This window comes from Suricata suricatta, chromosome 10 (assembly GCF_006229205.1).
Source record: "Suricata suricatta isolate VVHF042 chromosome 10, meerkat_22Aug2017_6uvM2_HiC, whole genome shotgun sequence".
NCBI classification, from domain to species: domain Eukaryota; kingdom Metazoa; phylum Chordata; class Mammalia; order Carnivora; family Herpestidae; genus Suricata; species Suricata suricatta.
The window spans coordinates 34,055,142-34,073,066 of NC_043709.1; the positions used below are offsets into that span (position 1 = coordinate 34,055,142).

The 17,925-nt window shown below is 36.5% G+C and overlaps 1 non-coding gene across 1 annotated transcript; it reads right to left on the bottom strand.

Annotated features, from left to right (window-relative positions):
- Window positions 1–207: 207 nt before the first annotated feature.
- On the bottom strand, window positions 208–311 carry LOC115305833. Its single transcript, XR_003915020.1, has one exon. It is a non-coding gene; the product is annotated as a U6 spliceosomal RNA (small nuclear RNA).
- Between the last annotated feature and the right edge of the window lie 17,614 nt (window positions 312–17,925).

Here is a 17,925-nt window from a genome sequence, read left to right on the forward strand (position 1 = left end):
AAATATAAAAGTGCACATTTTACTTACAAACTGTTTCTTAAAGGTCAAAGCTTGTTTGTTTTTTTTAATAAGAGTCGGTCATCCTTGTCATCAAAAAATTATCTTTGGCATGTAAGCTACACTCACTATGCATTCTTCTTTGATATCTTTACAGTGGACCCAGGAACTTAAAACATAATATAAAACAACTTGTACACAGAAGTACATTTTTTTATGGGACACTTTACAGATGTGTGGGTCACCCTTGTACGGGGGCCATGTTAATCTTTGTATTGCTTCATTTTTAGTCTCTGTGCTACTGAAGAGAGCACATGGAATTATACTTAAACATTTTTATTCAGACTTTTACTCATCCACACCTAATTAGGTAGCACATTTTACATTAGCTTTTCTTTTTTTTAAACCTTTCCAAAATATTCATTTCAGTTACCATAGTAGTCATCCATTTTTCTTTTCAGCTTCAGTAGTACCTGATTACATGATGTAATTAAAATAACAAGTTCATCTAATATAAGAGTTTGGGGAACACATGCAACCATCTCTTGATCCCAGTTAAGTCAACTAGAGGCAGCAGAATTTGTGGATAGGCTGGTGGACCGCTTCCATGTGTCTGCTCAAAGCCTGCAGGTACATCAGTACGTCTCCAAGTGTGCATAGAGAGGGCTAGTTACTCTAGTGAGTCAGGGAGAGAGAGATTTATTTATTGATATTTTCATTTGAAGTTTTGATATTTATATTATAAAGCCTTTTCAAATAAGTAAGGATCATACCTTTTTATATTTTGATAATTTGAGGACTCTAGTTTTAAGGAAATGCATTTTACTTAATTCTGAATTGTAAATTCCTTTGATAGCATACTGTTTTTTCCTCTCCTATGTAGAAATGTTTTGGGGATGGATTGATGACTGAGAGATTTTGCTCTGCATGAGGTGTGCTACTCTCAGAATGTGCTATAAATAAAGACTGTCACACAATCTTCTGACCAGGCAGGAAGCCTTGAGGGGAAGATTGATATTTTACCTGTGCTTATTTCGTAAGTGTCTCTTCCAGAGAAAATCAATGTAGGCACTGAATAATTGTTGAATAAGCAAAAATAATTAGAAATCCTGTTATATATTTTTATTACCCTTTCTTCTGATATTTTTGTCTACTGATTTCTATTTTTCTACTTATCTTATCATTCATACTCCTTTCTTTAAATTTCAATCACACAGTAGTGGTTCTACCCTGTTCTGCTCTGAAGAGAAGTAAAATAGAGACCGTAGTTTGCTTTGTGAAATAAGGATAGAAAAAGGATGTTTTCTATGAACATAAATTATAAAACATCCTGCATATGTTATGCCTTTCTTTGTTGTTCACAATCTAGAAATCAATTATTATTTAGAAACATGCTTGCTGAGGGGGAAACATACTTGTTGAGAGGGGAAAAAGGCATTTTATAAAGTAATTCTGAATATGTACAAATTTTGAGGTGATTTGGGGTAAAGCAAATGCATGTTTAATTAAATGTGCTTTTATTTTACTTTAAGGATTCAAAAGCAATCTATAAAAGATATCAAACATGAATTTATAAGAAATAACAAAATATCTGGCTTCTAAATCCTAGAAACACCTTTATCATTTTATTCTGGAAAGTGATGAGATTTATAGAAATATATCTGCCAAATAGATCTGGTATTCAAATATTCACCTTGAAACATTAATGAAATCCTTGCAAATATAGTCATGAATTATATCACTATCGTGTTTTAGTTTTCACCCTCCACTCTTGCCTGTTCATATGTTTTATTAAACTTCCACATGGATTGTAGACATGTGGTATTTATTTCCTTATTATTTATTCTCTCCATAATCTCTTGAAAATCTGCTTTGTCTTCTTAATCTTAAAATTCCGATATATCCAATTTGAGTAACATGTAACATATTTAAAAATGTTTAATGTTTATATTTGAGAGAGACATACAGTGTATGAGCAGGAGAGGAGCAGAGAGAAAGAGAAGGAGACAGAATCTGAAGCAGGCTCCAGGCTCTGAACTGTCAGCACAGAGTCTGAAGTGGGGCTCGAACTCACAAGCTATGAGATCATGACCTGAGTCAAAATCCGACATTCAATGGACTGAGCCACCCAGGCGCCCCAACATGTAACATATTTTACAAGAAATAGGAGTTACTGAAACGTTTGAAAATTATTTTGAGAATAATTGAAAATTATTATGCAAATAAATGACCACACCAACTGAAATATGGGTGCATAAGTGGTCTAGTGTTTTAAAACTAAAAGGGTCCTATCTAAAGTTCCTGCTAACATACATATGCTCTGGAAGGAAGCAGCCCTTTCTGATGGAAAGATGCAGCATCTTACAGTCATCTAATTCATTCTCTTAATAGCCCAGGAGTCAGAGCTGGTTACGTAAATTGCAGAGAGGTGTAGGATGAAAATATGTGCGTCTGGTTCAGTACAGGGAAAAACCGTGCAGTTAATACTAACACATAAAATATTTCCCTTAAACCCTCTAACTTGTAGGGGCGCCCGGGGGGCTCAGTCGGTTAAGCATCTGACTTCAGCTCAACTCATGATCTCACAGTTCGTGGGTTCGAGTCCTACAGCGGGCTCTGGGCTGGCAGCTCAGAGCCTGGAGCCTGCCTTGGATCCTGTCTCCCTCTCTGCCCCTCGCCCACTTGCATGCTCACTCGCTCTCGCCCACTCTTTCTCTCTCCCTCCCTCTCTCTCAAAACTGAACATTAAGAAAATTCTTAAAAACTTGTAACTTGCAAAAATATAATAGAAGTGATAGGGGTGCATGGGTACTGACATCAACCTACAAATTGCCACCCTGACCTTGGGTGTGTTTCTCTACTTCACTGTCTACGTCATGTCTTGGAATCCTTGCTGGGCTTCTCTACATTCTCCTCTCTCCATTTGGTTTGTATTGCTTTATCCTCCACAGTGCACCTAAACTCCTCCTTGGGGTACTTTTTATATAATCATCCTTTGTTTTTCACTTAGATTGTAATAAAGTAACCACTTATATAATCATTTAATATCCTGTATATCACTGGATTGTAATCTTCATAAAAGTAGTACAGTGGTCTCCTCCCAGGGCTGGGTCTAATGCCTTAAATATTTTATTATGCCTGTGCATCATGTGTGTTGATTTAATACTTGAATGAATGAATAAATGGTAAAGAGTGTTACTTTTCATGATAAGCCTGCCATTTAAGGGAGCAAATAACTACCTCTCCTACTTTTGTACAGATCTACTTCCACTGCTGAGGCCAGAATTTGACAACATGGAATGAAGGGTTTAAAAACATTGCATTCTGAGACTGCGTGTTTTCAAGTTTATGATGTAGAAAGTAGAGCTGCAGAGTTCCCTACATGCACCTGCCAATTTTATTTTTTTGTTTTAACAGAAATATTGATTAGTAGTTCTCCCATCTCCAAAACACAAAGACCAAATGACTGGCATTAGGTTAGTGAAGGCACTGAGGAGAGGGTGATGTCATGACCATGATATCAGTTACTATGTAGGTAAAGGTGTATCACTGGTGCATTCTGTAATCATTGCTTCGGAGGAGAAAGACATAGTGAGAATTTGCAGTTGACCTTATAAACAAAAGCCTAATGTCCTCAACTTCATTTAAGATGCAAGAAAATCAAGCAACCAGGAGAAATATCAGACATGCAAATTGAAATCAGGGGCTAATGAAAAATGACTAGAATTTATTGAATACGAAGTTTACTTTGCTTATAAAAGTAAACAGAAGTGAAGAAAACTGAAGATTTGGTTGATATCAGCCTTTTTTTAAAAAAAGTAACCCACTGAATTTGAGTCTGTGCAGAATACGAGAATGGAACTTACTTTAGGATATTACTGGTGTTTTGCAGAACCTCTAGGATGTTGGAAATGCTTGTGATAAATATTATGTGTTTCAGATCATATAATTTGAAAAGAAATCAGTTTTAACTATTTTATAATTGTTTATTGGTACTATTCTCACATGTACTGCCACATTTTCCACAGAAGCAAATAAACATTTTTGAAAGAAGTGGAAGATTTTTAAATGATTTAAATTTAGAACATCTAAAAATAAAGAGGTTAAACCTTCTCTTGGCTGCTACTCAAGATGAAAATACTAGAAAAAAGGCCTTGATTTTTGATCCTACCATTTTATGATTAAATGAAAAGGATAGCTATATAAAAGATTTTTTAATATATTCAACTTTTTGATATATTTCCATTTCTGCCTCTGCTCTGCCCTTAAGTATTTTAGAATAGCTTCCTCAATAGGGTATGCATTTCTGCTAGGTGTTTCCTTGAACTTAGCATTGCTCTGGGACTGGACTAAAAGAATTTCTGCCTCACAAGCCCGCATCTTTTTAACAAATAATGAGACCAATAAGTAGGATTATTTCCCGAGGCCAATTAATCAAGAAGAAATTAGGTAGCTTGTAGCTCTTTCTAGCTGACAGCACAAAGTAAAAATTTATCTTAAGCAATTAGAACCTCCTGGTTCTTAATGTTTTTTGTTTGTTGTTTTATTTCCTCTATTGTCTACTGTATATAAATGATATTTGTATTAGAAGATGGAGGAAAGACAGTAAGGAGTCCTCCAGACTCAGAGGGCCCTTTGAGACTGAAAAACAAACCAAGCCACTGCGTACCATTTACAGTTTTATTTGGGGGGACTTACTAATGGCGGCAGTTGGGTGGACAGCGGATCCAGAAATGACATACGTATCTCAGCTCCTGTCCAGGGCTCAGCCCACAGCTTTGCTAGAGTGAGGGGGCATTGTGGTAATGACAGTGTAGTCCTCTAAAGTGGTACATCTATGTACCAGTCATCTCTACTAGTTATCTGAAGTGGCACCTTCTGTGCACCATTTTAGGGAAAATCAGAATAAGCCTCTCTCATTCCAGTAAGAGCACATCCTAACCTTCAAGAGGCCTAGAACACAAAGCTGAAGCAGATCATTGTGGCATGAAAAAGATGGAGGGGCAAAGATGGAGTCAGTTGTTGGAACTCTTACACACCTGTTTCTTAGTTACCAAGATTTGATTTTTCCTTCTACATATTTGGAAGGATCATCTATAATTATGCTAATTTTATTCTTTAATTCTAGATATTCCTTGCCATTTTTTAATATGGCATTTGAATTCGGTTGTAATTTCTTTCAACATTGCTCTATTTCTATTTAGATTTTTTTTCAAATGTTTATTTTTTTGAGAGAGACGGAGACAGAGTATAAATCAAGGGAGGTGTTGAGAGGTAGGGAGACACAGAATCTGAAGCAGGCTCCAGGCTCAGAGCTGTCAGCACAGAGCCAGTTGTGTGGATTGAACTTGTGAACCACGAGATCGTGATCATGACCTGAGCTGATGCTTAACCACCTGAGCCACCCAGGCATCCCAACATTGCTATATTTCTAATTTAATTATGTTATTTTCCAGTATCATCTTTTCAGTCTTATGTAGTAACATCAAAGACAGGTCCAGAGTTTGTCTTTAGATTTATTTTATCTGACTTGATCTTTGATCTTGAACTTTTGCTGCCAAAGCCATGATTTGTCCATTCATGAGAGAGAAAAAAAATGTATCTAGTCTTCATAAAAACTAAAACATTCTGAAAATAATGTTGCTATGCATTGCCTTGTCTTAATTTCCACATCCTTAGAAGACTTGTGTGGGTGACTGTACAACCTTTTTTTTGCTTGAAGCAGTTCAGATTTACAATGATTGCCCATCATAATTATTGTGCTCCCATTTCCCAATGTGAATGATAAATTGTTTGGTCACTCTATCAGGAAGTCCTGTCTTCCCTTCCCCCACATGTTGGATATATCTTCTGTGGGATTACTGACAAGTTGTTAACTTTTGCTTGACAAATACTATAGATAAACCATTACTTACATAGAGTAGCCTGCCTGCCTTATAGCTCTAGTTGCAGTCCTTTTCAACTCTCTCTTCCTTTCTTCCCCTTTCCCTCACTTTCCCCAACCCCCCACTACTGGATGTGAATAGGACAGCATATGGCCCTGATTGCCATGGGCAGCCATCCTAACACCAAGGGGAGCCAGACTTTGAAGCTCAGAACAGAGAAACAGAAAAAAAATCTTGTCCTTGAGGATATCTTTGAGCTGCTCATCTTTTATTTTAAAATATATTTCTGGGGGCGCCTGGGTGGCTCAGTCGGTTAAGCATCTGGCTTCGGCTCAGGTCAGATCTCACGGTTCGTGGGTTCGAGCCCCGCGTCGGGCTCTGTGCTGACGGCTAGCTCAGAGCCTGGAGCCTGCTTCAGATTCTGTATCTCCCTCTCTCTCTGACCCTCCCCTGCTCCAGCTGTCTCTCTCTGTCTCTCAAAAATAAATAAAAAGCATTAAAAAAATTAAAAATAAAATAAAATAAAATATATTTCTGCTCGTGATCTTTACAAATGTATATTTAAAAATATATATACTCCCTTAATATAGTACTGTGTGTGTGTGTGTGTGTGTATGAGATGAGAACTTTTATGATCTGTTCTCTTGGCAAATCTGCACATATCCTTTCTTTTGTCATTTTTGTCGTCATTAATAAGACTCCTAGCTACCTACTGAGGAAACATTAGCCTCATCCTCATGTTACAGATGCAGAAATGGAGGCCTAAATCAGTGAGAGGACCTTTTCATTGTCCCATGGGTTGAGAGTAAAATCCAAGCCCTCTTATTTAGCAAGCATATCTCAGTAGGAGAGCATTTGACTGAAGTTATTTTTTTAATTGAGTTTGCATTAAGCCAACTTCTCTTAGGTTGAATTTTCAAATAAGATAACTACTTGGAAGAATGATAACTTCTGATTTGATGTTGTCTATGGAAGGATCTTGGAAATTGTCACTCTCTCCAAATAGGTTGAAAAATAAATTCTTCTTAGATCCATAAGAGAAGTGTGGTTCATTGGGTGTGGGAGGTGGGGGAGGAGTATGCCTCTTTCATGGATTTCTCCCAAAGCAGAGTCTAAACTCTGGAATTCGTGTAGTTCATATTACTCAACCGAATGAAACTCTTCCATGTAAGGTGTATTTCAGTCACCTATGTTACCTTATTCCCTCCCTCTCTTCTTTCACTGCATCCAGCCATGCTGACTCCTTTGATGTTCTTCAGAAGCCTAAAGCTCTTTCCTGAGTTTTCCTCTGCTTGCATCACAAAACACAGAATGCTTTTTCTTTAGGTGTGTATCTGGCTTCCTCCCTCACTTCATTCAGGCTCCTGTTCCAATACCCACTGTCACAAGAGCCTTCCCTGACTACCCTGTTCAAAACAGTATCTTCTCTCCCATTATCTTCTAGCCTTGTAGCTTTATTTTTTCTTCTTAGTGCTTATCATTACCTGGCATTTTATAATCTACTCATTAATTGTTCTCCTACTAGGGTATAATCACCGTTAGGTAAAATTTTATTATGTCTTTTTCTTTTACTGCTGTATACCCAGCATGCATTTACAATAATCACGTAGAAAACAGCCAATGACTGTGTGAAAAACTCTAATGCTCCTATATCATCCTAATCTTTTGTTTTACCTTTAACAGATTTAATGTGTAAGTTTATATTTACAACATCAAAATCAAATTGAGTCTTTAACATTAATGAAGCAGAAATGATTATAATAAAAAATAAAGGAGTATTATCTCTAAAATTAACTTTTTAATATTTTATTTTGCTTATTTTGAGAGAGAGTGTGTGTGAGGCGGGGAGGGACAGAGAAAGAAAGAATCCCAAGCAAGCTCCGTGTTCAATGCGGAGCCCGATATAGTGCTTGCTCTCACAACCCTAGATCATGACCTGAGCAAAATCGAAAGTGGGATGCTTAACCTGACTGAGCCACCCAGGTGCTCCACTCTAAAAAATAAAGATACGGAACCTCAATGTGTAAGGGAATTAGGCAGGATCCTTGATGGAAAGAACCAAGTGGCACTCAGAGATCTTGGAGGATCAGAGGTTTATTTACATTAATGGACTCAGAGGAGATGGTCTCCCCAAAGATCTGAGCCCTGAGCTTAAGCAGGGAGACAATTTATAATCTGTTACTTCTGCATTAGTGGCAATTTGGCGGCTGTGGCAAGCAGGGCAGGAAGGAGAACCCAGAAGGAGGGACTTCAGGCAGGGACTGAAACTCCCCTATCAGTACTGTGGGCCATCTTATAATTTTTTTCTTATCAAGGTCAGGGTTCCCCCCCTCCATCAATTATAGGCTGAAAATCTCCTTAAATGTGATCATTTTATTCCAGGTGTCTTTCTTTAACTTGAGCTCCAATGAAGTTTAAACAGTCTATAGTGGTAGTCAATCAATATCTTTCTGGGAATGGGAGTGAGATGAACCTAATTAAGTGAGACAAATTCAGTTTACTAAGCATTGTCTTTCAGAGATTACCAAGCTAATATTGCTACGTGTAATTATCAAGTGATTGTACTACAGCTTTTGATTTCTTAAAGTGGAAAGGAAATAACTAGCACACATGTTTCATCATAAACTTGGTCTTCTGTTTTCCTGTCCTGTTCTCTCATTTCTCTTCCTTCCTAGCTCATCTCTGCCTCTTCCCCTTTGTTTCTCCCAGATTCCCTCTCTCACTCTCTTTCCACGTGAATATACATGTCAATATTTTGCTTCAATTAACTGTCAGACGGTAAAGGGTTGGGATGAAAAGTGTGAGAGTCTGAAGATGGAGACACATTACGCTACTTATTAACTTATTATTTTACATATCTTTTTTATCCTTTGGGGGAAATTGCTTAAACTATTAGATCTGAGGGTACTGTGAGATAGAAATGTTAGCTGTGCCTACCCTGAGGGTTATTGTAAGGAGTAAATGGTTTACTCCCTCCCCTGTTTAAACACAATCCTCAGACCACAGTGATGAAGTTTTAGGGGTGATAGTGGGGCTTGTTTGTGGGGTCTGGAGCTGACAACTAAGAAAGAATTCTTGAAGACATCTTTGGTGGAAAATGGTGATTTTGTTAAAGCACAGGGGCAGGACCCGTGGTCAGAAAGAGCTGCCTTGGGACCATGAGAAGAGACTGGTTATATACTATGGAGTTGGGGGAGGGAAAGTCCAGGGTAAGTTTCTAATGGGATTTTCATATGCTAAAGAAGACTCCAGTATAGTGAAGTCCTAGCTACTGTCAAGCTAAGGTTGTTTTCCATCTAGTAAAGCATTAGCATGAACACAGTAGGGAGTTCCTGGAGAAGTATTTGTCAATGGGCTGCAAGTCAGAAGGAAATGCAGTTCTGTCTGTCATTTCCTTCTGCCTTTGTTTCCCACATCACTATGGAGGGGTGATGTTGGGGCTCCCGGAAATGGAGTCTATAGGTTTCTAGAGATTTGGCTGTTCATAAGACTGCCTATTTTTGTGATTTACTAAGATATTTGTAAATAGATGGGGACTCAGGTCCTGCAGGACTGTGGTCTCTATCAGTTAACCCTTTGTTTTTCCCCTTTTCTTTGCCCTTGGGCAGCCAGGAGTGCCAGAGGAATATCACACACATCCCACCTAGCGGATGGGGGTGGGAGCTTTGGGGCCTGCCAGCTTGCCTTATGCTCCCTCATCAACAGGACTGGGAGATTGTTAGCATGATCTTTCTACAGATCTGCAGAATCATAATCTGCAATTTTACAAAAATCCCCAGGTGGTATGTATATACATTCAATTTTGAGAAGTACTGGTAGTGTATATAAAACATGACTATATTTACATAAGATGTGACCTCACAAAATTCTATTCTAAGTATACTAAGAGAAATATGAATAGAGAAAAATGATAGAGAAATAAATTTGTTCAAAGACATTCTTATCTGTTTATTATCATTAGTTACCATTATTTTACATTACAGTTATACAGCTTAAGGTTTTGGCCTTACATGTGCATGTAAAAGGGAGGAAGAGAAAGGGGAAGGAGGAAAAGAGGTAAGGAAAGACAAAATATTCTGAGACTGCATAGGTGGTAGAGAAAAAGAATTATTTTGATTATAATTGCTCTCTTCAGAAAAAGGGTTAGTGAATAAGACTGTTTTAAATTGCCCTTTAAAATTTCACCTATAGAACTTGAAAGAGAATCCTCTAATCATTCCTCTATTTTGATAAATGTGTAAAATCAAGTTTTCTCCCAAGGACTTGGTAGGGATGAATTATTTAAAGCAACGTAACCATGCTTTGTTTAGACTTGAATTACAAAAAAAAAAAAAAAAAAAGCCCCACATGCAATTGTATTTCCAAAAGGTTACTTAAGATTGAAAATAGTCTCAAGGCTTTGTAGATCTTAACAGGAAACATATTGACTCTCTTCACCATAAAAACATTTTTTTATTGAAAATATACAAATAGGAGTGCCTGGATGGGTCAGTCGATTGTGTTTGATTCGATTTTGGCTCAGGTCATGATCTCACTGTTGTATGATCAAGCCTTGTGCCAGGCTTTGCGCTGTGAATGGAATCTGCTTGACGGGATTCTCTCTCTCCTGCTCTCTCTGCCCCTCTACCACTTGTGTGTGTGTGCATGCTCATTCTCTCAAAATAAATAAACCTTTAAAAGTATGTATATACAGGGGCATCTGTGTGACTCAGTCAGCTAAGTGTCCAACTCAGTTTCAGCTCAGGTCATGATCACACGGTTGATGGGATCCAGCCCCATGCCAGGCTCAGTGCTAACAGTGCAGAGCCTGTTTGGGATTCTTTCTCTCCCTCTCTCTCTGCTCCTTCCCACTTGTGTGTGGGCTCTTTCTCTCACAATTAATCCAATTTTAAAAATATACAAATAAAAACAGGATTTAAGATCTGTTTTTAATCATCTAGTGTGCTTGTTTACTTTGTACCCCTGAAAATGAAAAGAAGTATCCATTTTCACATTAAACTTTTCAGAAATAAACAGGTTATAACATTGGTTAACAACCTTTTCAAATTAAGGCAAGGGAGGAATGATATTCATTTTCTACTGTCCCACTGGTACCAAGATATAAATATAACTAATCGTGGTCTCCTAAATACAATTATCAATCAGTTTTGTAGCAACATGTTATTTGTGCCCAGATGTATGGAAATGTTCAGGTTTCTCTTTCTCCAGGTGGTGTTCATTAAGTTATAGGGATCATATGGCTGAAGCAAGTGTTCTGGCATGATGCTCACTCTGTTCACAGGAAGGAGAGATGGGGGGAAACTAGCACCCAAGGGTCCTGCATGTGTAACGTTCTTGCACTATTTTTCAAAATCCAGAGAGATGTGTTAAATGTCAAGATAGGTTGTAAAGTAAAACAACTATTCTGCAGTAATACTCATGCAGTAAAATTTCATTCTTAAAAAATCATACTAGTTGTGATTAGCAGCCATTCTCGTGGTATCTTGGGCATACAATTACATATGTAAAAAACTTTTAGTATGAATATTCTTTGACTTCAAAGTATTTAAAAGTTTTACTATCATTTGTATTTGGAAGAGGAAGAAGATAATCCCGTCTTATGTATTTTAAATGAAATGTAAAACAAAGATAATGGAAGACCTATGGTAATAAAAAAAAACCCTCCATGTTTTTATAATAAAAGAACATTAATTTCAGAATACAAGAAAATTTCCTGTGGAGATATTTATATCTTATATTTCTAATATTAATTTCCTTTCCTTTTTTAAACTTCAGAGCCAAAAACACTTGAAAATGTTGTAAAGGATAGATTGATAATGGCATACTTTGAGGTGTGTATGTTATATGTATAGATTCATTGTTGAGTTTATAACTCTAATAAGAATTTTGAATCTGGAGGCACCTGGATGGCTCAGTCAGTTAAGTGTTCGACTTCAGCTCAGGTCATGATCTCATGGTTCGTGGGCCCAGCCCCACATTGGACTCTGGGCTAACAGCTCAGAGCCTGGAGCCTGCTTCGGATTCTGTGTCTCCCTCTCTCTGCCTCTCCCTGACCTGTGCCATGTATGTCTGTCTCTCACTCGCGCGCTCTCTCAAAAATAAAATAAACATTAAATTTTTTTTTTAAATTGAATCTGAAGCCTCCTAAAAATTGTATCACTTGCCTAAATTCCACAGATTTAACTATTTTATTCATGAGATGAAAAACACACACCTCTTTTATAATGCTTTTATAAGCTCCATGAGGATGGTGATTATTTGTCATTTATTCTTTTAACTTTTCAGTCACAGTGAACAAAGGTATTCTTTACTGATAATTAATTTGAATTCTCTAAGCTCCCACAATAACTTCAGAAGCAAGGTACTGTTATTTCCCTTACTTTCAGCATTTTTGTTGTTGGCAAAAACTAGATTTCAGAGAAGCTAAATCATTTAAAGTTAAAAGACTAGCAAAAGGGAGAGACAAATTTTTAACCAAAGCTTTTTGACAATAGAACTCCTACTCTTAACAATGTTTAAATCAACTCACCTCCTTGGTTCTGATACATAATTGATATATAAATTTACTTGCATTAATTGTGGGATGCAACTATAACTCAAGACTATTTTTCTGTGTCAGATAAGGAAACTTCATGCTGATAGATGGCTTAAAGAAAAATATCTAAGAATGATTTCTAGAATATCATTTTACTTAGGAATTTCAATAATAATAAATGTTAATACTTTTACATGCTTCCTTGGTGCTAGACAGTATTCTAAAAGCATTCTATGTGCCATTTTATTTAATTTTCACAGTAATGTTTTGTGTCACATTATATTATAATTCCTATTTTAGAGACAAATGCAGAAATAGGAGTGTTTTTAGGTTGAGAATTAGCCTGTATGCTAATATTGGGCTAGAAGCGATCACAATAGCATTAGCTTTAATAGCCTTCCCAGATACTTCCATCTACTGATAACAGGAAGGAAATAGTCACTTTAATTTTCATTATAAAAGAAAACATAGAATTCTAAAAAATACATCATAACACATTTAGTGTATCTATTTGGCAATGCTACATGTTCTCTCCTTCGGTCTGTAGAGGACAGGTTTTTTGGGGGGATATATAAAGAATTATTGGATTAATATAAATATTGTCTTGATGAGTTTGCCCAAACAAATTGCCTCTGCTATGTAGGTGATGAAATTGGTCCTATATCATCAGGGAAATATGTACCCTGTGTAAATGTTAAATGCTTTGTCAATTGCTAATCCTAATTGGGGCTAGGTGCCTCTTTGGACAATTGGTTAAGTAAATTATCTAAATGATCCACTAACTGTCAGACTTAGCAACAGAATGCATGTACACAGGTATCTTAGTTTCTGCTATTGTTCTCACTGGCAGGCACATCATCTGTAGGATGCTGGGTCTCCAGCATCTGAAGGAATCTTTTCTACTTACTTTGGGTTGAAAATTTTCATGTTGTTTAGGGAAACTCAGTGAGCTGAACTTGTTTAGCTACTTTTTCCTAGGTTTTGTGAAAACTTTTGTTCATTGCTCAGTCTGGGCACTAGATATGAACACTTGGAGGAAGGAACTCAATCTTACTCATCTTTGTATATGAGTACTTATTACAGTAAATGACACAATAATATACTCTTTATATTGAAAACTAAATACACTTAATGAATAGTAAGTGACTGATAAATCTACAATATATGTCACTATAACAGATTACTACAAGCTGAAATCAATATAAAATTTCAACTATTAAATTATACGGATCTTTCCGTGAGCTCGTTATAAATAACAGTAATGAGTTCACAATTTTTTATGGTTATCAAAGCTCTGTTCTGATTAGACTATGCGTTCTCTTGCTCTTTTACTTTTCTTTCTTTTTAAAAAAAAATACAAGTTCTTTTTAATGTTTATTTTTGAGAGAGAAAGAGAATGTGTGAGTGTGGGAGGGGCAGAGAGAGAGGGAGACACAGAATCTGAAGCAGGCTCCAGGCTCTGAGCTGTCAGCACAGAGCCCGACATGGGGCTTGAACCCACAACCTTGAGATCATGACCTGAGCTGAAGTCAGATGCTTAACTGACTGAGCCACCTGGGTGCCCCACATGTTTACTTTTCTAGGTTTATATGATATATTCAGATTTTCTTTATATTTTCTCAGAGTCCAGATATTAAAGTACCACATTTTTTGGCCTTTGCTATGAAAGATTTTGTTTCATCTGAATTGTTTTCTTAGTCATTGCTTATCTTTATTGAATACCTTCTAGTAGGTTTTCTCTGGTTTCATTTTGTGGGTTGGTTAGACATTTCTGGCCAAGCGCAAACTTGTCCTTAACAATTTGCTTTCCTAAATGGTTAAATCTTGGTTAACTAAAGTCTTCTATAGAGTTCCACTGTGGTCCCACGAACAACAGTTAGTGATTTCACAGTCACACCCTTCTGGTATGTGTTTGCTAAGAATTATGGCTGCATTGTCCAGCCCCCTTTCACGAGCCATAACGGATGATGATAATACTTGCGCTCACATTGTGTTCAACTCTTTCAGAGGATGGGTGAGACACTTCGCTCCGAGTCCCACTTTTAATTTTTTTCTTTTCTGATTGCTGTCTCGTACACTATACTTTATCAAAGGAAATCAACCATGTGATTTGTAACTTCAAGCAGGAAGATTATAATCAGAAACATAAAGAGCTTATAAAATGTTTTTCTAATACTCTCATTTCTTCTGCTTTCTTTGATCATAATTCTATCATTGTTATATCTGACTGAAGTTCTGCCAGTGTGATGAATTATGTCCCCTCTCTCCAAAAAAATTATGTTAAAATTTTAACCCACAGAGTCTTAAAATGTAACCTTATTTAGAAACCAGTTCATTGTGGATAGAACTCTTTAAAAGGTCATATAGGAGTAGGATGAGTCCCTAACTCAACATGACCAGTGTCCTCAGGAACAAAAAGAAATTTGGACAGAGACACACACACAGAGAATATACCATGTGATGATGAAGGTGGAGATCAGCATGATACATCAGAAGCCAAAACAGAAGCAAAAACAAATAAAAAGTCCCAAAGACTGAGAACAAACAAAAGCAGGGGAAAAAAAGTATTAGATTTCTCCCTCACAGTTCTCAAAAGAAATGCTTTTGATATCTTGACCTCAAACTTCATCTTCCAGAACTGTGAGAGATTACATTTGTGTGCTTTAAGCAATCCAGTTGTAGCACTTTGTTATAGCAGCCCTACCAAACTAACCCAACCCTGAGCACACGGAAAGCCTTCTACCGAATTTCTCACTTCACTGCATGTAACAGGATTTTGTGGTGAGGATAAATGAAATAAATTTTCAGTATGCCTGGTATGTCATCAGTCATTTGATAAATTGTCACCTTGTTTAAAGTAAGATATAGAATCCTAAATAAAAGAATGATGTTGGGAGCCATTTCTGAACTAAGTTGAGAATACTCCTTGTGAGGTTAAGGCGGGTTTTGCAAGGCCTCCCACCATCAGATGGGATGACTGATATCCATCCCCACTCAATTATTTTTTTGAGCACCAACCCCCCAAAGCACCTTGCTGATTGGTATCAGGAGGGACTTGTCCCCTTAGCCTAAAATATGCTGATTGCACCTTGTGAAGGAACTTATTGTAGGAACTTTTTCTTTTGTGATTATAGGAGCAAATATTGCATTTCCTGAGAAACCTGTTTTACTTCCCCTCAAGAAAACAGGCTATTGAACCCTGCTCACAAAGAACTAACTTTTGCCTTTGCTATGCTAAAAACATTGCCTTGTATTTGAATGCTGAAGATACCTTCCTTCCCCATATGATAAGCATCTAAATCACCTACATCAATCACTGTTGGTAAAGATTATGCATGAGTCTTCTACCAATCTATGTTCTGGGAAATTTTTACATGTCAAAGAAACTTGTCATCAGACATTATTGTCTAAAGTAAATGCCACTTCTGTTTTGTACCCCATACATTTTTTCAATAAATAAAGCTGACTCTCAGGTCAGAGCAGAGATGCCTGTCTGGTGATCGGAAAGAAACTTGAGGCTCTCTTATCTCTCTAGTGCTGACACCATCCATCCTTCAGGGAACCCTGGACCTGCTGGAGCTGGACTCTACCAGAATATATTATTTATGATCTTGAAAATTTGAAATTCTGAGGGCCCCTGTGTGGCTCAGTAGGTTAAGCATCTGACTCTTGATTTGAATTCAGGTCATGATCTCACACTGGGTGGGATTGAACTCTGCACTGATGGTGAGGAGCCATTTTGGGATTCTCTCTCCTTCTCTATCTGCCCCTCCCTATTTGCATGTGCTCTCTCAAAATAAATAAATTATATATTTTTTAAAAATAAAGTTCCGTTACATGACAGGTGCTTAAATGTGTTTCCCCCCTGTACTTTATAGGAATTTAGACTTTAGTTTGGGGCCTATGTAATCATTGTGTTCTTTTTTTTAAATTAATTTATTATGTGTTTACTTATTTTTACCTAAATTTTAGTTAACATACAGGGCAATATTGGCTTCAGGAGTAGAATTCAGTGATTCATCACTTACATACAACACCCAGTGCTCATCACAACAAGTGTCCTCCTAAATATCCATCACCCATCTAGCCCCTCTCCCTGCCACCTCCCTCCATCAACCCTGTTTGTTCTCTATCTTTAAGAGTCTCTGTGATTGTTTCCCTTCTCTTAAATTGAACTCTAATATTAAATTTATTATTTCACCTCTGTATTTTATGGTAATTTTTCTTTGACTACAACTTAATTATATTTTTAATTTTTTTGTGAGAAGAATAATTTATTGAACACAGAACACACAAAATTGTAAATTCCCAGTCATATTACTTTAGAACTTGTTTCATAAATTTTATTCAATCTTTGTCTCTTTACCTATGTAACTAACTTTTACTTTCAAAACTAAGCATAGATCCTATTACAAAGTGAGGTGTCATATATTCCAAAACCTGTTGTATTGCTTGATTTCTGTTTTTATTGTCTTTATCACTGTTCTAAATATCCCAGACTATATTCTGAGTAGGCATTATTTAATGATGGTTAATTACAGAAATTTTGTGTAAAGGGTAATATTTTTGAGGCAGAAATTAAGGCTTTGCATGTTAAACTACTACCAAAATACTTGTCCCTCATGTATTTGCACAATAAGTTAAATTTTATTTTATCAGCATTTATAATATATATCCTAGTTCTAGTAGTCTGATATTACATATTAGAATAAATAAAACTAGCACATTTGAAAATGTGATTTGTTGAAGTTAATTAAACTGAAATTTCGGCATCTCATTTGTGAAATTATTAGAGAGGGTTACTCAATATGTGACCGCTAATTAACGTGGTTGGTGATAAGAACAAGAAACCCAAATATTGTTCTCAAGAAAACAGAAAGTGGAAAATAGGTAATAGCATATCACGTTCACAGTTTCCATACCACAATCTTAGAATCCAAAGTACATATTATTAGAGTTTGTCTACTGGAGCAGTCTTTGAACTATATTCCAAAAAGCCTTGGAGATTCTGGTAAGTCCTACTTAGGAGTAGAGAGATGGAGACCTGCAGTTTTCCAACACCTCTAATAGGACCAGTTCAACTTTTATCTCTTTTGTTTCTTTGGTGTATTCTCGGACTTCATTTCGAAGGTACTATCTGATGCTAAGACATTTGTTATCTTTTATGTTGCTTATACATAATAATAAGTTTTAAAGTACTTTTCTTGAATTTTCATATTAATTTATGTACTTTTAGAGATAAATATCATGAGGATAATTATCATCAAATGCAAATGTCTACAAGAGAAGGAAAGGGAAAACCCCAAATGTTAACTGTCTTGTTCTAGGTCACAGAGTTAATTAGTGATAAACAGGATGAGGAATTAAATTTTCTGATGATAGTCTCTCCCAAGTAAAATATTTTGATAAATCATGAACTGGTCCTTGGTCAGTGCCAGTTTTACTACATTCCATATTTACTTTTAGAGAATATTTTTATAAGCCAAATACTTGTAATTGAGTTTCTTT